The sequence below is a fragment of the Vespa velutina genome, chromosome 2 (assembly GCF_912470025.1).
Source record: "Vespa velutina chromosome 2, iVesVel2.1, whole genome shotgun sequence".
Taxonomy (NCBI): domain Eukaryota; kingdom Metazoa; phylum Arthropoda; class Insecta; order Hymenoptera; family Vespidae; genus Vespa; species Vespa velutina.
In genome coordinates this window covers 18,827,468-18,852,467 of record NC_062189.1, presented here as the reverse complement: position 1 = coordinate 18,852,467, position 25,000 = coordinate 18,827,468, and the positions used below count along the sequence as shown (strand labels likewise).

The following is a 25,000-nucleotide window of genomic DNA, read 5'->3' as shown; positions in this document are numbered from 1 at the left end:
GGATACGATACGATACGATTTGATTTTCTTTAAATGGATGAACTCGTTTGAAAAACGTAATCAAGATTTTGAGTTGTTCGAGACGACGAGAATATGCTCGTCGAGAGAGATTAGCCGAACGGTGACGAGGCCGAGATAACGATTAGCGTGCGCGGTATCGATATCGATTCGATGACGTAGCCTTACGCGGCGACACGTACCTACCTACCTACCTACCTATCCACATTACATAGGTATCTGTGCATACGTACGTACATACGTACATACACACATATATATATATATATATGTACATATGTGTATATGCCTGTCCTTTACACGAGTTTTCTATCTCTCTCTCTCTCTCTCTCTCTCTCGGCTCCACGCAGAATCTACGATCTTCCTTTCTAAAGAGCGAAACGACACGACGCGACGCGAAACGACGCGACGCACCGCGCCGCGACTCGACGCTACGCGTCTATTACGGCCGTATACCTAAAGCAACGTTGTGTTTCTGGGTCGTCGAGCGCGCTCTCTCGCATGCGGACCGTATCGATCGATCGCCACGGAAACTCGAGCTATCGACAAAGACGCTTTTTTTTCTTCTTTTTTCTTTCCTTTTCTTCTTTTTTTTCCCTTTTCTTTTTTTTTTCTTTCTTTCTTTCGTTATCTTTGTGTAATCTCCGCTCGATATTTATCGATTTCATTTCGTATCTCTTCCTTCTCTTCCGTCATATTTTTGTATATGTAAAAAAAGATGTCGCGTTAAAAAATGCATTGCGAATCTTTTTTCTCTAAATATTTACCTTCACATATGTATATATACATACGAATTGTGGATATATATATATATATATATATATATATATATATATATATATATATATATATCATGCAACGCACGCACACACATACACAGAGAGAGACTTACGAAAGTGACATTTTTGACCGATCCTTACAACGATGAGTAAGAGGATAGATACAAACTCCGACCTCTTAAGAGATTTACGGAAAAGGGTAGGTTCGAAGCAACGAAATACGTTGTGCAATATGCGCGAACTTAGAAGACGTCCATCTCGAAAGGGCAGAAACGATGCGATTTCTTTTCGACGCGGAAGACGATTCGACGTTACACAGTTGCACCTGCGTTGTACTACTATGTGCACCTATCTATATAGAGAGTTTAGCTATCTCGAGTCGTGACCTCTGGTGATCGATACGGAGTGCCGCTCATTTGCCACGAGGTGGAACGACTCCTCCTCCTCCATCCTCTCCCTCTCTACCCTATCTCTCTCACTCATACCCGCGGCTTCCATCGTTCGTTCGTTCGTTCGTTCGTTCGTTCGTTCGTTCGTTCGTTCGTTCGTTCAGTCTCTAGCAGTCGCTTCCTTTCTCTCCCTCCTCCTTTCTTTTTCTTCCACTCCTCTATCCCTCTCCATCTTCTCTTCCTCCACCTTCACAGCAGCAATAGCAGCACCTTTTCGTCCTCAACCCGACGATCTTCCTCCACCGACACTCGAGGAATAATTAGGACGGCTTCGTCGTCGTCGTCGTCGTCGTTGTTGTTGTTGTTTTTAGGAGCATGGTAGATGCATTTTCTCTTTCTCTTTCAATTCCATCTTCTTTATATTCAACATCATAGCGATCCAAGTAACTTGGTAACCATCGAGTTGTATGGAAAAAGAGAGATGGATGGATTGAGTGAGATGGGTGGGGAGGGAAAGAAAAGGTAGGGGTGGAAGAGAAACGGAGAAGAGAAATAAGAGGAAAATAAGAGAGGGAAGGAAAAAAGAGACCGAACGAAGGTCGTACAGAGTTTCGGATAAAATCCTAAGGAGCGTCTTCTTTCTCCCGCCCCTATACTTGGCTTCGCTTCTCGTTGCAGAAAGGGACTCTCTCTCTCTCTCTTTCTCTCGCTCGCTCGCTCGCTGCTGGTGCTGCACTCGTTCCTTCACCTCGCTCTCCGGAGTGTGCGTTTTTTTCCAACTCGTTCCTCAGGTATTCCGCCGCTCTTAACGGCCACCTTCTTCTCGTTGGAGCCGAGAGAGAAAGAGAGAGAGAGAGAGAAAGAGAGAGAGAGAGAGAGAGAGAGAAAAGGAGAGAAGAAGAGAACTCGCTCGGGAGACCATCTCTCTTTCTCTCTTTTTCTCTTCGTCCGTTCGTTCGTTCGTTCGTTCGTTCGTTCGTTCGTTCGTTCGTTCGTTCGTTGGTTCTTTCGTCCGCTTTTAATTCGTCTCTCTTATGTTAGCTTCGAGCATGGTCAAAGTCCACCAGAGATGCGGCTACGTTCCTTTACGCTCTACGCATTTTGGATCGCGAGAACGAGTAAGCCGGTTGAAAGGGAGAAAGAGAAAGAGAGAGAGAGAGAGAGAGAGAGGGAGAGAGAAGGTGGAATGTCGGACGATGGTCCGGTCCACGCTTCGAGAAGTTGCGAGACGAGCTTAGCTTCCAGAGAAGCGCAGCTTCCTTTGACCGTACCGCTACTTTCGGCTCGAAGAATTCTCTCTTTCTCTCTCTTCTCGTTCTCTATATCTCGATCCGTTTTTTCCACATGAACGTTGTAACGTTCGAAAGATCGTTACGACGATCTCTCGAATCAAGCCATAACTCACTCACCGAAATCACGACTAGCTAGATTGTAAATTCTTCCTCGAGTGCAAACACGAGACTAGCGATGATTTGTACTCGGTGCGGATCGAATATCCCGAATTTGGCGCGTTATCGTCGATTATGCGATCCCATGTGTGTGTGTGAGAGAGAGAGGAGGAGAGAGACAGAGGGACAGACAGACAAAGAGACAGACAGAGAGACGGATAGGCAGACAGGCTGAGAGAGAGAGAGAGAGAGAGAAAGAGTATCCATGGACGCTGTGGCCATCGACGATAAATGCGATCGTTCGCAAGAGAATGAGAGAGAGAGAGAGAGAGAGAGAGAGGGAGTGGAAAGTGTGAGAGAGAGAGACAGAGAAAGATCGATTTTCGTAGTTGAAAAGCGCGTTGCGAAGCTACACAGAAGGACGACCAGTATTCGGAAACGAGTTGCTGCTGTTGCTTCGGACACGTACGATATGGCCGGTGCGCTCCAAATTGCAGCGGGACATTTATCGAGATATGAAAGATGAAACGAAACGATAAAACGTCCTACTCTGTTTCAACATTTTATGTATACGAACGTAGGTACGTTCACGACATATACGCCCGTATACGTATATACGTTATGTGCATGTACATATATAGATACGTACACGTATGTGTATGTATTATATTCAAATGCCTGTGTGTTTCTTTGCACGTGGGTCCGTGAAATTGAAATGCATCGTCTCATTGTTTTCTTGGACTACTTCCTGGATCTTACGAATACAAGATATGTGGATTGAAAATTGTCGGAAGTTCGACAAAATTCGAACGAAAGTGGAATTATTTAAAAAAAAAAAAAAAAAAAAAAAAAAAAAAAAGAAAGAAAAAATCAAAGTATTATTTATATGTATATCTGGCAGAGAAACTCGACAATCTGAATATGTAATTTCGACAGGTATTTGAAATTTGTTTAAAAAATTTTCCAAAGTAAGCAAGTAGAGTCATACCGCGAGTTCTTTCCCGTAGATTTATGTATATGCATATACATATAACTAATATATATATATATATATATATATATATATATATATATATATATCAGGCAGCGTGTTTTTCTATCGTTTTTACTTTCCAACCCCTCTTTCTCTCTCTACGTTTTTACCTCCCCGCAACAGGTGGCGGTTGTTTCTCGAAGAAATTCTCTATGCGACGTGCCTAATGAATATGTTGAATAGGCTCGAGAGATGGTATTGTAGCACGTACGCTGTGAATGAGAATTTTTTCTTTTTTTTTTCTTTTTGTTTTATTTTTTTTTTTTGTTCTTTTTTGTTTTGTTTTTTTTTCCCCTTTCTTTTTAGACTCTTTCTCAAGTCTTTCTCTTTCGTTTTCACGTTTACAGATTTTTTGGATCGATCAAGTGTTCGGAGACGCTTCGATCGCGAGATCAAATTTTTAAGCGAGAACGTCCTTATATTCGATAATGATTTTCATTTCTTTTTAATCGAATTTTTAATCGAAAGCAGTACGAAAAGAGAAAAAATGAAGAGAGAACGATTAGGTACACTTTTCAGATAATACCGAAAGAACGATGTAATGAAGTTACGCTTATTAATTAGTACGAATATAAAATCTCATAATCCTCTTTGCTTTCTTTTTTGCTGGTATTCTTTTTTGTGGGGATATTTTTTTCTTTTTTTCTTTTTTTTTTTTATTTCGACTATTTTTAGTTTTAACGCGTACGTATCATTGTAATCGATGTATCGCCGAACGAAAGTACGAAAGAACGAAAGTTGTCATCGATACGCTGCCAACGAGGTAGGTACAGTGATTGACCAGGCGCGGTTACGCGAAACATCCCGTGAAATTCGACGCCTGGACGAGTGCCGAATATATCCGATCGTTCGTTCGATTATTCCAAAATTTCAGCCTCCACCACCTCCTCCACCTCCTCCTCCTCCTCCTCCTACTATCCCCCCTCCCGTTCCCGATCGATAGAGATATTTGTACGATCGATATGACGATTTTTACGGACGGTTAACGTTTCATCGAAAACGTTCAAACATTCTAGGATTAACTTCTCTGTGTCGATTTCAATAGGTTCGGTTTATTATATATAGCATATTTCTTTGTTAAATACGAGTAAAGAGGAAGGTAAAAGTTTTTACGTGACTTTTCTAATCGATTAGGCTAATCCTTTCTTTTTCTTCCTTTTTTTTCTGTCTTTCTTTGGATCGTCGTAAATTCGATCAGGTTAATGTTTCTTTTCTATTTTTTTTTTTATTTTTTTTTTTTTTTTGTATCTTATTTTTTTTTTATTTTTTTTTTTGTACTTTTACGATTTCAAGAAAGAAATTGACCTTAAAAAGGTATCGAACAAGTATAAATCGAAAATTAGATTAAAATTATCCATCGTATCTTTGACCCTTTTTTGTACTTTGTCCGTAATTCATAAATCGAAAAATAAGAAGGAGTTATTTTTAAATGTTCGTTGTAACACTAATTCGCGATGTTTGTTCAAGTTTATAATTTCTTTTTCTGTCTTTATATGCAAGTTTTGGACCACCCCAAGTCAAATTCCACGATTCGTTCTTTCTCTCTTCCCCTTTTAAAAGCTGAACGACAAGAAATGCTTTTATACCGTTCGTTTGCGTATCGGTATGACTTAAGTTAGATATGTATGCATGCATGCATGCATGCATGTATGTATATATATATGTATGTATGTATGTATGTATGTATGTATGTATGTATGTATGTATGTATGTGCAAGAAAAACCTGGCTATCCTCCAGTCATTTCTCTTTCTCCCTTTCTCTTTCCTACTCTGTCTTTCCCTATTTCTCTCTCTCTCTCTCTCTCTCTCTCTCTCTCTGTCTATCTATCTGTCTGTCTGTCTGTATGTCTGTCATTCTCATTGTTACTCGTAAATATGTATGCATACGCACACGTTTATTGTTAGATGCGCTTGCTCGTACACGCGTTTTCGATTAAAATCGATAACCGTATTGACACGCGGCCGACTGGAAATTTATTGTTTTAATCTTTCATCGATGAAGCCCCGGCTCATCGTTTCCGTAGGAATTTAATGGAAAAAATTGTACCTTTTTTGATCTCTCCTAAATATATTCTATATAGTTATATTTTTTTTGCTTGTTCGCACATTGATTTCTTTTTTTGTATATATACTTACGTATATATATATATATATATATATATATATATATATATATATATCTCACATAATTTATTCAATTTGTACGAAAGTTAATACATTGAGTTTCATGAGACTTTGCAGACTTTTTCGATTTTAATAACATTTATAATACTTATTATACAAAAACTATATATACTCTTAATTCTATATAATACATATGCATATGGTATTTTAATCTACTACAGTATATTACTATTTATTTATTTTTATTATACCAAAATATATTTTTTTCTAGTATTTTAAGTAAATAAAGTACGCGATATATAATATATCTAAGTATAATAAAAATAAATAAATAGTAATATACTTTAGTCCATTAAAATACTATGTATATGCGCGCGCGCGCGTGTGTGTATGTGTGTTACGTAGAATTGCTAGTATATGTACCTTGTAAATATTAGTATTGTACACATACCACGGTATATAACTACTGTTTATTTATTTTTATTATACCAAACTATATTATATATCATATACTACTACTAATTTAAAAATACGACAAATATAATACTCTACGTAAAAAGGTAAACTCGGGGAAAAAAAAACTGTGCAATAAAAAAAGAACAAAAAAATAAAAAAAAAAAAAATAAAAAAAAAAAAAACGTTGAATCGTTTCGAGCATTAAACGATTAATCTCGAAAGGTTGTTTTCGATTGTGAAATCACCGAAATCTAAATCAGATAGATACTATTCGAAAACTAGTTCCGGTGAGTTCTACGCGCGTATATATATATATATATATACACACACACAGATATAACATGCGTCTATGACTTCGTAATGAATTTTTTTTTGTCTTTGTCGTCGTCATCGTCGCCGTCGTCGTTCGTTCGTTCGTTCGTTCGTTCGTTCGTTCGTTCGTTCGTTCGTTCGTTCGCATCTGTCCTCGGGTCGAATTGTATGAGCTGCCTCCATGGTGGAAAGCGTTACCGTGGCGTCCGTTACGACGAAGGGTAACGTGATTCACGATCGTCGAGGATGATTCACGCAAGTACGAGCGCTGACGTTTCCTACGTATGCTATGCTATGCTATGCTATGCTATGCTATGCTATGTTATGTTATACTACGTTATGTTATGGTAGGTGCTACGGGCAGTAGCACAGGGGACTCCGATCGTGGGTGAAAATGTATTTGTATTATTCATTTTTTTTTTTTTCCTTAAATGCCACTTTTTTGTTTTAATTTCTTTTCTTCTTCTTTTTCTTCTGTTCGAATCTTACCATGTAAAAAATTATTACAAATAATTTTCTTCCATCGTCTCGTCTATACGCACACGTACCGGTTATTAAGAAACAATAACAAGCGTATTTAAAATGACGGATATAAACAAGAAGTAAGCCTAATTAAAAAGAAAAAAAAAAAAAAAAAAAAAAAAAAAAAAAAGAAAAAAAAAAGAAACAAACAAAAATATACTTCCTCACTTACCACACAAGTAAATAATGTGTGTATACGATGATAAGAGGGACGATGTTTAATCGACGACTGTTCGTGGGTACGTCTGTAACGCGAAAGAAAGATAAAAAAAATAAGAAGAAACAATTGAAATTTTACCATACGAATATAATAACGTTTATTCGTTGTTCTCTGCGCTTAATAGTAGTTACGTTAAATCGAATGATAATAGAGATAAAATATATTATAATATACAAGAGAGAAAGAGAGAGAGAGAAAGAGAGAGAGAGTTTTTTTTCCAAAGATAGATTAAAAATCTCTGTAACAGAATAATTATACATACACGTTTCTCTAGAGAATACTCGTTTAAGATCTTCGTTTGACGATCGAAGGCCCTTGGTCGACTTCCTTCGGACTTTCCGTACCGTCAATGACGCAGAATTCATTCTCTTGACATCAATTGCATCACTCGTCGTACAATCTATATATATATATATATATATATGTATGTATGTATGTATGTATGTATGTATGTATGTATGTATGTATATACGTGTGGATGCGTGTGTGTTTATGTGCGCGCACGTATAGTGAAAATCGTGGATAAACTTTCAACAGTTTCGTAGCCGTTCTTCGATCGATCGATCGAAAGAAGAGATCGTGAAAAGATTGGAAGATCGATCGTTAGAAATCGAGTGATCGTTAGTTTGCTTTAACTTTTTCTCTTGAGGGATCTCGCATGATCTTATATTAGACCGTTGGTGGTGATTATCAACTCGGTTTCTCGCTCGACTTCCTCTCGCGTATTCTGCATACAATGTGGTTGATCGTGATAAAAGTAGCTCCGAGCACCGGTAACCGATACGACAACGACGATGACGCCGACTACGACGACTACGACGATGACTACACAACGACGACGACGACAACGACTATGACTACGACTACGACTACGTTGATTCGTGAGTGAATGAGGATAGAATCATGAAACGTGTATTTGTGTGGATTCAGATATTATGATTCGTTTCTCATCTTCTTGCATTCGTTTAAAAGAATTTCTTTTTTTTTTTTTTTTTTTCTTTTTTTATACCTATACATACATATATACGCACGTTTAAGACAGAAAAGAGTAGAGACGATAGACGAGATTATATAATTTCAAATAGATCGTGTTACATTGTAACGATATTCAAATAATTATATAATGTTTAATTATCATCGATTTGTTAATATCGAAGATAGAAAGAGAGAGAGAGAGAGAGAGAACGAATAAATAAAAAAGATTGTAAAATATATATTATCCTTTATTGATTTTAATTGATTTAATTTCACGATAATGGATATATAATAAACGAAAACAGATCATTCGATTTTATTAATAATAATAGTAATAATAATAATAATTATTATTATTATTGTTGTTGTTTTGATTGAATTAAAAAATAAGAAAGGCAGCGTCAATAGAAATTTTAGTTAAATTTTACGAAAAAATCTGTTTGTATTGAAAATTTTATTGCTGCTTCTACAAGAGGAGGAAAAAAAAAGTAAACTATTCGATCATTCATTTAATATACTATCATCACACCACGGATATATAAATTATCTTTCGGATATTTTTTTTCTTTTTCTTTTCTCTGATATTTTACGATATGGCCTTTCGTTCTCTACTCTCTTTTTCTCTTTCTCTCATTCATAAAATCGTAATTAAGAAGTTAAAGAAGATAAAAATGACAAAAGATATTGAAAGAAAGGAAAGGCACGTGCGCGTGCGTGTTCAATGTAATTTTCGAGAAACAGTGTAGAAAACTGGCGAGGATCCATAAGCACACGAGTTGGAAGCCATTTTCGCGTCGGTTCTCTCGATTTCTCGGCTCTTTGCCATAGCCTTTTTATTCTCTCTCTCTCTTTCTTTCTCTCTTTCTCTCTCTCTCTCTCTCTCTCTCTCGCTCGTTCTCTCTCTCCCTCTCTCTTTCTCTCACTTATTCACTCGGTCTCTTGTTCCCACGTGTACACGCGTGCGCACAAGAGACACGTGATTTTCTCTTAGCTTTCGCGATCGTTGTCTATGCTAATTTAACTCGTATCGTTTGCTCTTACTCCGCAATTATTTATTGATTCGTGGATTCATTAAGCTCGTCGTTAATTTACGCGTAAATCCATACGTTCCTTACTAGTTTATATCATATATATATTTATATATTTGTGTGCGTGTGCGTGTATCCATTTATAATACGTATCCATCTATTTACGTATATGACTACCGTTCGATCTTTTTAAAGATCTTTTCCTTTTTTTTTTTTTATCTTCTGATTTTATAGTCATCGTCATTGGATAATAGAAAAAAAAAAAAAAAAAAAAAAAGTAAAAAGGAAAGAAAAGAAAAAAAAGAAAAGAATAAAAAATCGTCTGCAGAAATTGATTTATCGGTTATAATCGGATGGTTTATTTCTATCATAGGATCGGTGGTAATGAAATGCATATTGTATACATAGGTGCATGGTAGTGATAAAATTGCATAGGCGTATGTAAAACTGTGTTATCGAGTAAGTGATAAAATTTTTTCAAAGGGCATACTCTTTCGTTCTTTTCCTTCTTCTTCTTTTTTTTTTTTTTTTTTTTTTTTTTTTTTTTTATATATATTTTATTAAAGAATAAAAAAAAAAAGGAGAGAGTGAGAGAGTGAGAGAGAAAAGGATATGAGGGAGAGGGAAAGATAGAAAAACAAATATTTGCAAGAATTTTTTTTTTCTCTCTTTTTTTCTTCACTCTTTTCGACGCGTAACGTATTTACTTATTTATACGTTTTTCAAACGGTAGCGAAGTAACGTGAAAATAGAAAGAGAAAGAGAATCGTAGTAAATGAAAGGGAAAGAGGGTTAAACATTCAGAAGTAAGGAAGCTTAAGAGTATTTGCTTGGAAACATCTTTAAGTAAATAGAGGTCGCGGACAAATATTACTTATGAAGTTTAAGGAATATCTCGCAGAAGAGTTTGGACGCTGGTATAGAGCTCGTTTCTGACCGTCTCCCTTTTTGCTTGAAGGATGTGCCAAGATTTTTCTCCTTTTCTTTTCTATTCGGTTAAGCTCGGTAGTTTCTGTCGAAGGTTTTCTTCTGGATTTCCCGAAGAAAACCGAGAGATTTTTAAAGGGCAGCTCCTCCCTCAACAGGGCCGCATTTACTGTGAGGTGCATTAAGCGCGCAAATCCAAGCCCCCTCGTTCTCTATCGGGTCATAGTTTGAAACCGTAGTTCCCTTAAAAAAGGAGAAAAAGAAAATAGAGAAGAAAAAACAAGCGATATAAAAAATAGCCTATAGTATATTTTATGAAACCCAGGGTAAGAGAAAGAGCACTTTGGTGTGATGTACTTCTTCTCTTTCTTTCTTTTATTATTATTATTATTATTATTATTATTATTATTATTATTATTATTATTATTGTTATTATTATTATTATTATTGCAAATACGCACGTACACAGAGATCGTACACGCGACAAACGTCGCGCGTTTTATTTCGATTTTTATTAAAACGAATTATTATGGAGAAACTATGAGCCTTTATTTTCAATAAACTTGAAAGAAGAAAAAGAGAAACCCGAGTGAATTTGATTAAACGAGATGGACTTGTTCCTCTGTAAGGTTTAGAGGACGATGTTGCGCCTAGGGCCTTCCGAAAGTATAAATGCGGCCCTGCCTTTCAACCCCTCACCTCCGCCCGTCACCATCCGAACCCTTCTTTCAAGCATCCATCCCCCTTTTCATCTTCGAAATATTTCAACGAGTCGAGAATCGAAGGATAGAACGACACGATGAAACGTGTGCCACCACGTTTTACTGGCTTTTCTTTTTCTTTTGCTAGATCCGTCTTCTTCGTTTGCGAAGAACGAGTTTCGCGGTGACGAGCTTTGCGGCCATAGAAAGGCGGGGGTGGTGGATGGGGGATGGGGTGAGAGGGTGACGGGGAGGGGGCAGGTCTCTGAAACCGTCTTTTATCGAGCGACGCCTTCTCCCCGTGTCTACCCTCTCTCTTCCCCTTTCGACCTCTCCCCTCTTCGTCCTCCTTCTCATCCACTTTATCTCTCTTTCGTTCGTTCGTTCGTTCGTTCGTTCGTTCGTTCGTTCGTTCGTTCGTTCGTTCGTCCATCCGTCCGTCCGTCTGTCCGTCCATCTGTCTGTCCTAACGAATCGACGTTAGCAACGTTTCGCGATAATTACGAACGAACTGTGAAACTTTCATTATTTTCCCTTATCGTCTCCCTACGCGGAAGAAGTAAGTGGAAAGAGAATGAGAGAGAGAGAGAGAGAGAGAGAGAGACAGAGAGAGAGAAAGGAAAAAAATCTCTCTCCTCGTTAGGGAGCACTTCGATGCTCGTTGGTAGTCGTAATAATAATGGCCGAACTTCAATTAACGCGTTAGCCATCTTGTAAACCATACCTACGAACGTAATAGAAATTTAATAAGAATTTTGCGGAGGATGATGATAATGATGATTATAATAGCTACGGCGGGGAGTGGTGGGTTTTTTTTATTTTTCAACTTTTTTTTCTTCTTTCTTTCTCTCTCTCTCTCTCTCTCTCTCTCTTTTTTTTTTTTTTTTTTTTTTTTTTTTATTTTAAGTCTATAAAAGAAAAAAAGAATTTTATTTTATCTCTATTTTTATTTCATTAGATCTCCTATCGATCCGTGGAATTTCTGTACACTAGGTATATACATTATAGATCCGGCATATAATCGTTTTGGTTTTTTTCTCTTCCTTTTTTCAGTTTTTTTTTTCTTATACGCGTTAAGGGCAGGAGAGAGGGATAGAGGTCGACAAGGAAGGGAGAGGGAATTTTTTTTGTTTTTTTTTTGTTTCTTTTTTTTTTTTAATAGTCGCTACTACTAGAGTCGGCTCGTAATAAAAGACGAAGAAAAGACGACGAACGCGAAGAGGTTAAGTCGGACGCGGTGACCCTTTGCGCGTATAATTGTCGCGTCCATCTGCCCGTTCTGTCTATGTGTGTACGTACGTGTACGTGTGCGTACGCGTATATAAGCGTCGCGATACTACTACTCTCTACACGTAAGCCCCAAGCGCGTAGGACGAAAGAATTTCGCGAATCTTCTCCGTTCTTTCTTTCTTTTTTGTTTTTTTTTTTTTTCTTTCTTTCTTTCTTTCTTTACGTTATCTACAATCTTATTTGAAGTTCTCTTCGCATTTATTATATTTCATTTTATTTTATTTTATTTTTCCCAATATAAATAAACTTGCCCATAAATTTTGTTCGATCATACGAACGAATCTCCCGGCTCTCGTACGTGAAATTCGATTTACCTAACATTGTCATTAATAAGAAATCTTACGATTGATTAGTTTAAAAAAAAAAAAATCCAACACGAATCTTCACGCGCAAAGATGTCGCGATTTGTTGGATTCAAAAAAAAAAGAGAGAGAAACAAGGAAGAAAAAACAAAAAGAACGAAAAGAAGAAGGAAGAGGATTGAGGGAAAGAATAAAGGAAAGAAGAAGAAAAAAAAAAAAAGGATAATATTTCTTTCGACCGTGCGGAAAGTCACGCACGCACACGTACATATACGCAAGTGGTATTCAAGGGGTGTCCAGTTACGAAGCGAGTCTCCAAGTAAAGCTTCCGTTAGCATTTGGTTATTTATGGGGACTCTCGCGCATACGTACGCATATGCATGCATACATACGCATATGCATACTCACATTCACATGCATACACATACACACGCACGTGTACTCGCTGTGAGTTTTGAACGATAGACGAGGGGTTGTTACCGCGAAGAAGGAACGACGAGAAGGATAGATAGATAGTTAGATAGATAGATAGATAGATAGATAGATAGATAGACGGGTACATAGAGAGAGAGAGAGAGAGAGAGAGAGAGAGAGAGAGAAGAGATGATACGATGACGGGAAAGAGAGAGGGGAAGAGAGAGGGGTGGCGTTTTCAAGCAGAGAGACCAATTCTCTCTCTTTCAGTTTCTCTGTGCGCGCGCGTGTATAAGTGAACGTGTACGAGGTTTTCTCTCTCTCTGTCTCTCTCTAAGGGCGAGAACGAGCGGGGAGGTAGAAGGAGGTGGTGGAGGAGGATGAGGGGAAGAGGGTGGCGAGGTTGTGGGAAGTGGGAGGTTGGAAAGGGGGTAGGGAGTTGGCCGAGCTCGTACGACGAGCGTAGCGAAGTCTATAAAGGAGTGCTTTATTGATCTCCAGTTTGAACGCGCACTCGGATACCGATATAGCCTTTCCGATGCTATAACGGTTGGGCTCCGTGAATAAGGGATAGAAGTGCACACGCTGGCTCCCGGTAAGATATCGCTCCGATTCGCGGCACGCTTCGATCCACAAGCTCGACTTTTTCCATGCGGAACGTTCGAAGGACGGACGCGATGCTTTCCAAAGGGATTCCATTTTCGATCGGAATTTGCCATTGCAAAGATAGAGATAGATAGATAGATAAAGAGAGAGAGAGAGAGAGAGAGAGAGAGTGTATGAAGAGATGGGGAGGATGTGTCTTCCGGAACTCTTTTGAAACATCCTTTCTTTCTTTCCCTCTTTCTTTTTTTCGTTCTTTGTTTCTTCCTCTTTTCTTTTTTTTTTTTTTTTTTTTTTTTTTATTTTTTTTTTTTAATACTTCTCTCATCTATTTTTGAGAGATAATGATCTTGGAGGAGCTACTTGAGAAATACAAATATTTTCTTTTTAGATATTTTTTTTTTTTTTTTTGTTTTTAATTTACGAATGATAATATTAATTTTTGCGTATGCGATTGTTCACTTGATCGTTTGGACGATCTTTTAAATTGAAGGATTTAGAAATGTATAGAAATTCGGAATGGTATAGCGCGACACACGTAACCATTACTGCCAGATATCATATGTACAGATATCATATGTATGTATATATATGTATGTATTTTTCCATATTCAACCGCTATCCTCGAAAATAGTAAATAGAAAAAGGAAAAGAAAAGGAAAGAAAATGATATTACTCCAAAGGTTTTGCATAAAGTCCGTTGTCAATGTTATCTCTGTTTCTTCCTTCATAGATGCATCGTCAGGCAAGTACGTTTTCCTTGACGATCAGACGACAAACGTTGTGGCGGTTAACGCCTTCCTCTTTTTCTTCTCTTTCTCCTTTTCCCTCAAGCTCTCTTTTCTCTTCTCCCGGTCTCGGTCGATGGACGATCGACGGCTCGCTACTTCTTGTTCTCTCGGACGTTCGCTGAGAGAAACCGCAATGAATTTTGCGTGACTTGGCTGGTTTCGTCCTCTTAGGAAGAACCTCGGAAACTCTTTTCGTATTTCATCGATTACAACGAGCATAACAAATTCGTCGTTTTGTTGATCCTTCGAAATAAATGGATAAATAAATAAATAAATAAAATTCGATGCTATTTATGTAATTCAATTGATTTTATTTATGTAATAATGTTTTAAATTATATATAATTTTTAATAATACAATCCGAGAGAGAGAGAGAGAGAGAGAGAGAGAGAGAGAGAGAGAGAGAGAGGGAGAGAGAGATAAGGTATGATTTAGTTATTATTGGTATAAAAAAGAAAAGAGAAAAAAGAAATCTCTCGTTGTAGATCGTTAGGAAAAAATCAAAGAAAACGGGAGAAGAGAGAATGGACGGGGATGGGAGAGGCGGAGAAAGGTAGGAGGCGACGGAGGAAGACGTCATTGGTGCAAACACTGAGATTTGCATCTTTCGCGGTTAGCCGCAACGATCTTGTAGTCCCTGCTAGTAGTAGAACGTCGCGATCAACTACCACCGAGTGAAATTAGAAGCGTATGTTCTTCATCGTCTTTTCAAACTTAATGTCGCTTTTCTTTCTTTCTCATTTATTTTTTTCGACCACCTTTTCTCTCTCCTTCGTAGTTTCAATTATTTCATTAATTATTTCACTACTACATACGCTCAATGCGATTCTTCTTTTCTAACTTTCTATATAAAAAATATTTCACTTTTTTTTTGTGCTCGCAATAATTAGTCCCATTGAAGTAACTTTGAATAATTTGTGCTTTTAAAAATCCTATTGTATTATTATTATTATTATTTCTCTTTCTCTCTCTCTCTCTCTACAATATTAATTTCCCATTCGTATCGGAAAAAGAGAGAGAGAGAGAGAGGGAGAGAGAGAGAGAGAGGGAAGTTCAATGTTTAAACGTGCACATATATATATATATATATATATATATATGTATATTAACTTTTATTTATATATAATATGTACGAAGTATACGCAATAAGCTTTACGTTGTACAATTTCTTTCCATCCCCCCCCTGCCTCCCCTGCTCCCACAGAAAAGAAAAAAAATTTGTTCGTAAAAAAAAGAAAACGAGACATCAATATTTGATTTATTTAGTAGTATTACGAATAATTTAATTAACTATTCAAGTAGAAAATTTCACCTTCAAAAGTAAGGAAACATTATAGTTGGTAATACGAAAAGACGTTCCGTTTGGTCGAACGTTGCAATTACTTGAAAGATTCGAAACGCCGACTAAGATCGACGACGACGACGACGACGACGACGACGACGAGGACGAGGCACGATCTTCGAACGAGCGACTTCGAGACGCGTCAGGGCCACGGAATTGTAGTAATTTTTCCTTGATTACTCGGCATCCACCATTACGCAGACGCGACGATGCGGCAAGAGGCAAACTCTTAAGGTCGACTTTGACTTCATGGGAGCGTGCCAGCGTTCCACCGACTTCCGACTTTTTTCTCTCTCTCTCTCTCTCTCTCTCTCTCTCTCTCTCTCTATCATAGTCTCTTCTTATCATAGAAAATTGAATGATCTTGGAAAAATTTTAATAACGTTATTAAAAACGTCGCAATTCGATCGATCGAATCGATCCGATCAATCGGCCGCTCGTTTTCTCTAACAAATTGATATTACGATGTTGGCGTTTGAAATAATAGAATCAATTTTTTATAAACGGCTTGACGAATGATTCTTTTTCTTTTTCCTTTTTTTTTTTTTCTCTTCTTTCTTTTCTATAAATTTTTCCAACAAATTGCATTATCGTTTTATTAGGATTCAGAGATAATTCGTCAGAGATATTGCTTCCTTTAAATTACAACGATTAGTACATACAATTATTGAGCATTTAAAAATTAATGGAAAAGAATTATCGTTTAATATGAGAGACGTGTAAAAAAAAAGAAGGGGAAAAAGAAAAATATGAAAACTCTTTTATTTCTTCGAGACTTTTTATCCTCGTACATAAATCTACAGGAGGAATTCATACGGATCTCAGATTGGAAAAAAGAAAACAAAATTTTATCGGCCAATGGAAGAAAATAGAAAAAAAAAAAAATCAAAATACAGAAAGACTTTTTCGTTAGAAATTTGAAATATCATTTGGGATGTAAGTCCTGTGTCGTGTATTAAATTTGGATGATTATCTCGACGTAGAAAAATTGATCGATATCGGAATGAAAGGTGAGAGGTTAGATTATCGGATTAACGATTTCCGCGTGTGGATTCGAAGGAGCGAAGCGGAAGAGGGAGTGGCTGGGAAACAGAGAGAGAGAGAGAGAGAGAGAGAGATGTGATCAGAAGAGAAGAGAATCGAGGACATTTCGTCGAGCAACCGAAAACGAATGGCGTCGGTTACGCGCGAAACGCTTGCATAAAATTATAGGCGTTAACACCATGGTCTGGGTCAGCGGGTCGATCGATGAATAGTGTGATTAACCTCGATGAAACGAACACGTGGGGTGGTCGAATAAAAAGTCTGAGTCACGTTGCTTGTGCTGAGAGTCGAAAGAGAAGAATTTGGAGAGCTGCACCAGACACTCTTCTTCTTCTAGCTTATCATTAATTTTTTCTTTTTCCTTTTTTTTTTTTGTTTTGTTTTTTCCTTTCCTTTCTTCCCCTCTTCTCTCTTTTTCTTTTCTTTTCTCACTCTTTTCTTCTCTTTTTTTTTAATCCATTTTTTATTTCATTTCAATGAGACATCGAACGACCTTCATTGAGATCCATTGTTTTAAGAACGTGCACCTTAGCTATATGTCGATGTTTCGATCGATCGATCGATATTTATTTATTTCTTTTCTTTTCTTTTCTTTTCTTTTTCTTTCATTCTTTCTTTTTTCTTTCTTTTATAACCTATCTGCGTTTAATTACTAATTTTTTTTCGATGTATTATTTTTACGATTTATATCGAGGCATAATTTATCACTTCTAATATCGCAAATATTGATCTACAATGTGTGTACATACTTACGTATTTATTTATGTGTATGTATGTTTGTATGTTATTTTTATTATTCCCAGATACTAAGATCATTCATTTGTTCCTATTTTTTCTTGGACATTACATAAACATGGATACTTATTGATAAATATTGATTCAATGAAGAAGGAGAGAAAAATAGAGAGAGAGAGAGAGAGAGAGAGAGAGAGAGAGAGAAAGAAAAAAAAATAAGAAGACGATTGATAACGATTGATTTGATTGAAATTGACGTAAGTTAGAAAAAATTGGTTTCCCAGTAAATCACGATCGATGGGAAGCTCGACGGTCTATCAGAGAAGGAAAGCTGATAAACGGCGAGGGTCGTGTATCGTGTCATGGTCGAAGCCTTGAAAAGGTCAAAGACATCGAGGTAGGCCGACTTCTCGCGATACGTGTATCGAGAGAACCCGAAATTGTCCGAAACTTGAAATTCTTTCACGATTTCGAGTCCATATACACATACCCATATATATATATATATATCAGTGTGGGCGCGCGCTTGTACACACACACGCACATCTGCACTCTATTTATATATATATATATATAGAATTATGTATTAATCGTGTATTAATTATGTTGTATCTCTATATATATAATACGATTAGATGAGTTTATTTACTCAAAAACAGATATTATTGAAATATAGGAGAAACAAGGGAGCTAGCTCTCTCTCTCTCTCTCTCTCTCTCTCTCTCTCTCTCTCTCTCTTTCTCTGCGTAATTTACGGTTTTTTATCATTATTCTCGCATACTCACGTGTTTTACAGTTAGCGAAGCAAATCGCGTAATACGCGTACCGCATGCGTTTCAACGCTGGAGATAAAACGATCCTCTCTCTCTCTCTCTCTCTCTCTCTCTCTCTCTCTCTCTCTCTCCCTCTCCCTCTCCCTCGTTCTCCCTTCACGAGAAATGAGCAAAAGCGAGGGAATATAAACGCTTGAACCACCCTAACTGCTGCCGCCGCTTCGTATTTTCGCTTCGTGGCGCTTACGGCGTAGGCTCGATCATCTGAACACCGATTAACCTAATTTTCGATAGACCCTACCTACCACTGTTACTATCATTGAGCACTTCGTTACGTTTTCAACGCACTTAACACATATTCCCCTGGTAGACTAAGTATACGTTTATACATTTATTACTATATACACATAGTAGATAGGTATATTTTTTCTTTTTTTTTTCTCTCCTTTTCTGTTGTGTGCAAAATTTCGTTCCTCGAATCCTTACGTTTACGATTAATCGATATTGATTTAAACGGACGTAGCGCTGGTTGTAATTCTCTCTCGCTCTCTCTCTTTTTTCTCTACATTAAAACTTTGTTATCTTGTGTACGTTTTAGAAGAAGAATAGACCGAGAGAAAGAGAGGATTTGGAATTACACAAAGGTAGGTAGATAGAGATGATGGTAGTAGTAGCAGCGGATCCGTTTGCACCTCCGAGCGTAAGCGGATCGTTCGATATTAACGAACGAGTAACGAGAGATCCGGAGAATGTTGTATGTATGTATGTATGTATGTATGTATGTATGTATGTATGTTGTATTCTACGTTGGAACATTGGATGTAAACGTACCTAACGGTACTTCTCCTTTGCCAGAGTCTCAGGCACGTTCCATCTCGTACAACGACGTGTACCTACCTAAAGAACTTCGGTCATTTAACTCTCGATGATCCTTTTATCATTTTTATTGTGTATATATACATATATATGAAGTCGTAAAAATTTTATATGTATATATTTATAAGCAAAAATGATGCAATCCGTCCGGATCTTTGTCTAGGATATTTAAAAGGTATCCAAAAATTATTTTAAACGTTGACAAATCTTGAAAAAAAATTAGTGTTCTTTTTCTCTCTTCTTTTTCTTCCTTCTTCTTTTTTCTTCTTCTTTTTTCTTCTTCTTTTTTCTTCTTTTTTTTTTTTGTTTTTTCTTTTTCTGTTTTACATATCTACTTTTAATATTCTATTTTAGAAAAAAGGCGTTACGACGTGCTCTCTATATCGAGTTACACAGGTAGATGTATTCTCTTGCGCTCGAAGAATTAGGGACGTGTCGCATTAGACGACAAAGGGGGAACACTCGTGGTCGAGACACACGTGGACATAGCGTTATATCCACAGAGGGAAGACAGGGTACTGGCTACGAACTTCGTCGACGAGCTCTTAGAAAAAAAATATTTAAAATTTCTGGAATTTTGTTAGATTATTAAAAGCTATTTTTGCTCTCGATTATTTTTGCCTTTTATTATTTCACATCAGTTATTACGATAGATAGATAGATAGATAGATAGATCAAGCTTTCGCAAGAAAAAATTTGGTCCGATCGTAATTGTATTTGTGGGAAAAAAAAAAAAAAAAAAAAAAAAGAAAAAACAGGAAAACAAGCGATTCGTTCTAAACCAATCGATCGATCGATCCATCGTGTTGTATATCGTGTAAACATTACGTACACGTGTAGATACGCAAAAGGATAATGAAATTATTATCTAATCGATCGTAAAAGAGTATAGGAAATATTGTCGAAAAAGAAAAAAGAATATTCAATTCGCCGTTAAACGGATTCAAATCTCAGCGTGATGGATTTTCGTTTGACCTGGCTAGCTCGAGCTCGAACAACTCGAAGGTTCCTTCTCGTTAAACGTTCCGTGCTTTTCGTCCGTTCGTATCTCTCTCTCTCTCTCTCTCTCTCTCTCTCTCTCTCTCTCTCTCTCTCTCTCTCTTTCTCTCTCGGATCTCTCGTCGTTCTTCTCATCCTCGTTCTTCCGGTGCAACAACCCTGGGATACCTTCTGGCTCCTATCTACGAACTTGCCGTCTCGAGCGTGTCGCTACGCTGCGCGGCTTCGTCCCTCTTCCCTCTCCCTCTCCTCTCTCTCGTATCCCTCGATATACCAATTCCACCCGGTGCTTTGCGATGGAACGTGAACTCGGCGGCGGCGTCCGTGCCTCCGCGTCTCTCATACACACCGAGCGAGAGAAGAAAGACAGCGTGCGAGTACGAGAACGACAGAGAGAACCAGAGTGAGAAGGATAGAGAGAAAGAAAGAGAGAGAGAGAGAGGGAGAAAGAGAGATAGAACGAACTGATGCGGCTGTCGTGAGAGAGAAAGGGAGAAAGAGAGAGATAGAGAGAGTGTCAGGAACGAAGCGAGCGAGAGAAAGAGAGAGAGAGAGAGAGAGAGAGAGAGAAGGAAGCAACGAGGCGAATCGTTCGTTTTAGAGAAAGAGAGAGAGATAGATAGATAGAAAGAGAGTAGTGGAGAGGGAGGGATGGTTGGAGGCAGAGACGAGGAGATAGGAACTCTAGCCTCGAAGAGTGGTAGCGCGTGCTCACAAACTCGAACCGTGGCCCCCGGTTTTCTCCTCTTTCTCTCTCTCTCTCTCTCTCTCTCTCTCTCTTTCTCTCGCGCGCGCATACATACACACGTATACACGTATACACCCCTCGCTCCTTTCTCCCTTCGGCATCGAGTCGTCCGCTAAACCAACCCCACCCCGAAACCCTCTTCTCTTCTCTACTCTTCTCTCTTCTCTTCACTGGTAGGTCGGTCCACCCACCGAGCCACGAAAGCGAGGCTCCGTTCCCGCACCGATCCACGCCACCCTCCATTACCGCCCTTCGCTTCTCCCTTCCCCTTCCCTTCCCTTTACTTCCCTTCCGTTCCGTTCCCACCTCTTCCCTTCGTCGTTCGTTCGTTCGTTCGTTCGTTCGTTCGTTCGTTCGTTCGTTCGTTCGTTCGTTCGTTCGTTCGTTCGGTCGGTCGGTCGGTCCTTTTCTCCGCTTCTCCTCGTCCTCGACGTCGTCATCCCCTTTGGGCAAGCTGAGCACAACTCGCACACTACCGCGACACGCCAGAGAGCCTGTGCTTGCTTCTGCCTCTACCTCCTCTTCCACTGCCTCTTCTCTTTCTCTCTATCTCTCTCTCACGATAATCTTTTGTCCGATCGTGCGCGTATAGCTCGCGAGCACGCGTATACTATTTAGAGACTCGTACCATCCTCTCCTCCTTCTTATCTTTATTTTCAGATTCGTGACTTCAATTTCGTGATAAGCCTTGGATATAGATACATACATCTTTTCCTTATTCATATTATACGGGCCTACTTCGCTCGTTTGCTTCCTTATTTAAATTTCTTCTTCCTCCTCGTCCTCCTCCGAACACGTAATGCGTAATTTTTCCAAATCTTCGTTTTGTACGTGTTGTTAACTTCATTTTTTTTCTTTTTTTTTTTTTTTTCTTTCTTTTTTTTCCCCCTTTTATTTTCTTATTTCTTTTCGTTCGACAAACCGCCATGCCCCAATGTTTCCTTAATGTTGAACGCGAAAATTTCTTTTTTATCGTCTCTCGCTAATGATCTTTATGGCTCACCTGGTATATATTTATCGTAATGCATTTGTATACACGTACATATCACGCAACTCATTCACGCACGTACGCACGCACACGTTAACACTTGTTACGAACGTCACGTATGTATTCAATACATTTTGTACGTTAAACGTCGACACGAATGATCATTTCTAAGGGGTTGCTTCGAGGGTAACTTCACGTTCGTCCTCGTTTCGCGCACCTGCGAATCCTTTACGGATCGGCGATCGATCCTCGAGAGCGAGAGAGCGAGCGAGAGAGCGAGAGAGAGAGAGAGAGAGAGAGAGAGAGAGAGAGTGGGAAAGAGAGAAAAGGAGGAAGAATGCGATGGCGGCCATCGAGAGAGAGAGAGAAAGAGAGAGAGAACGAAAGTGGCGCCTGACGTCACGATCTCTTCGCTTTTCTCGGATCGGAGAACAAAAGGGCGTATGCCGAGGGTAGTTTTAGCCCCACGGGTTCTCGCGGACCAACCTGACGCAATTTATTCCATCCTTTTTATTTTGTTCTCGTGTCAACGATTTTTCAAAGATTCCTTTTCCTCGACGTATACTCAGAGACAAAGACAGAGAGATAATTATAAATCAGATATTTCCGTCTTACAACCCTAACGTTTTAATACATTTTTTCAATGTCTAGAAAAGTATGTTTTGTCGGTATAGAAAAATTTTATATAAAAACTAAATAAATGTTTTAAAAGGGATAATTATAAGCTTCGTTTCATCTTGCAGTCAGAGAGAAAGAGAAAGGGAGAGAGAGAGAGAGAGAGAGAGAGAGAGAGAGAGAGAGAGAGAGAAAGAATCTTTTAAATGTTGAAACATGAAATTTTCGTTTCCCGAATCGATTTCAAAGCACTTTGTTTGACCATCAACGCTTTCGCACCTACGCATGCATAAAAAATTGTACTCCCATAAAGTTTGTTAGGAGGTCTTTTTTCCTTTTGTTGGTTTTTGTCTTTTTTAGGGCGTTTTTTCTTTTTCTTTTTTCTTCTTTCCTTTTTCCCCCGATGTTTTCCCGGACGTCATACGTCGAACAACGGCAAACGGGCATCACACGTAGATACCTTTATATACGCATATATACATCCATACATGCATAGATACATACGTACGTACATACGTACATATATAGTTGTATACGTGGTAGCCCGCACGCTTTTGACTTCGCGCGAAACCGAGGACGCGTGAAACGCGATCGCGATGGACGGATTTCGCGAGAGGTTTACGTTGACTTTACGTGGGCGTTACACTCCGTGAGCACGTCCGAGCTTCTCTCCTAGGTATGTACATACGAAGAGAGGAGTAAATCATCAGGATGACGTCAACGAACGATTCCGAGTCTTAACGTGCACGCTTACAAAGTGCCACCTAGCTCGAGCTCGACGTCGGCCATACGAAAGAAGAACGCAAACGTCCATTATAAATCTGAACGTTTAACTATTCTTATATCTATTTCTGTCGCTATATATTTTTTTGCTTTTTTATTATTTTTTTTCTTTCTTTTTACTTTTTTTTCTCTCTTTTTTTTTAATTTTTTTTTTTTTTTTTTTTTTTTTTTTTCACTATTTTCGTCGTTATATTTTGTCAACGAAAAGAAAATTCAACTACGGAGACAGACGGTTTGATATTTATTATGACATTAAAATGTAGATAAGACGACAGAAACACAAGAGTATATATATTTAATGAAGAAAAATATATAGTTTATGTGAGAACCGCCTGGTTTCTGAAAGGATTAATCGGGGCTCGTTTAAAAAGAATAGCACCTCGCGACACCTTTAACGGCTACTACTTTATTAACTTTTCAAGGAGTCTACATTTTCATCGCATTTATTTTCATTTTACAATTTCTTTCGTTCTGTTTTATGTATATATTATTTCGTTCTCTTTTATATTATATATATATATATATATATATATATATGTATGTGTGTGTGTGTGTGTGTGTGTAATATCTTATTTATTTTGTCTTTATTTTTTTTTCTTTGATCCCCTCCCCCTTAGGTCCCCAACCTCGGTTAATTAAAATATCATCGAAGATAATCCACGATAGGAACAATATATATATATACAGGGTCATACGACGAAATATTTATAACACACGGTATCGCAGTGAATATATCAAGTATGACCGTCCGAAATATGCGCTTCGTGTCGCACTTTACAATTCGTTTCAAGAAATTCTTTTTACCTTCTCTTGCCACCGGTGTATGGATTTTAAAATTCGCGCCTCGTCCGCGCGTCACACTCCCGAAGAAACTACGCGAGTCGAATGCAACCGATACCGACGACGACGACGACGACGACGACGACAACGACGATGACGACGACGACGACGATTCAAATGCTACCACTACTAGTACTACTAGTAGTAGTAGTAGCTCGAGTTGCTGTTTTTTTTTTCTCATAAGTAACAGAGAAAAAAAGATGAGCAAGGTGAAATTTTCTTTTTTAGATACGTTCAACGTTTTTACCCTTACCCCCTTCTGTCGTTCGTTCGTTCGTTCGTTAAAAACGAACGCGACCCCTATATTATGCACGGAGTATCCACTGACCCAAATATTCGACCGTTTCAACGATGGTCGTTAAAACGCCCGCTCCATTATCTCTGCTCGAGAGATAAACGCATGGCCGACAGTTTTCCCCGTCGACCGCATATATATTCTTTTCCTTTTTTTCCTTTTTGTTTCTCCTTTCTTTCTTTTTCTTTCTTTTTTTTATTCCTTTTTTTTCCCTTTTTTCTCCCCTTTACTTCCTTGTACCTTTCTTTCTTTGTTTGTTTTTTTTTCCTTTTTTCCTTTTTTTTTGGTCGATTCAACGCCAAGAGAAGAAAAAACACATTTAATTCTTTCCATTTCTTGATATAAAGTGTATATATGTGTATATATATATATACATATATATATATATATATATATATATGTATGTATTATTTTCATTCTCTTTTTGCGAGGACGAATTATTGAGACATACGTTTCAAAGAAAACAATATAAAAATAATAATAATAATAATAATAATAATAATAATAATAATAATAAGAAGAAGAAGAAGAAGAAGAAAAAGTTGTTTGCATTAACTATAAAATATAAGGGTTACATTTCTGCGACGGATATTATATCGAATATTTTTTAAAGTGACGATTAGAAAAAGAATATAAAGAAAAGATAAAAAAATAAAAAGCTAAATCGTTTGATAAATTCGAACTAGCTG

The 25,000-nt window shown here is 37.9% G+C and overlaps 1 protein-coding gene across 14 annotated transcripts in view; it reads left to right on the top strand.

The window, feature by feature from the left end:
• LOC124946648 (bromodomain adjacent to zinc finger domain protein 2B-like) overlaps window positions 1-25,000 on the top strand; it is a 132,406-nt gene that overhangs the window by 21,577 nt on the left and 85,829 nt on the right. The window lies entirely within an intron of this gene.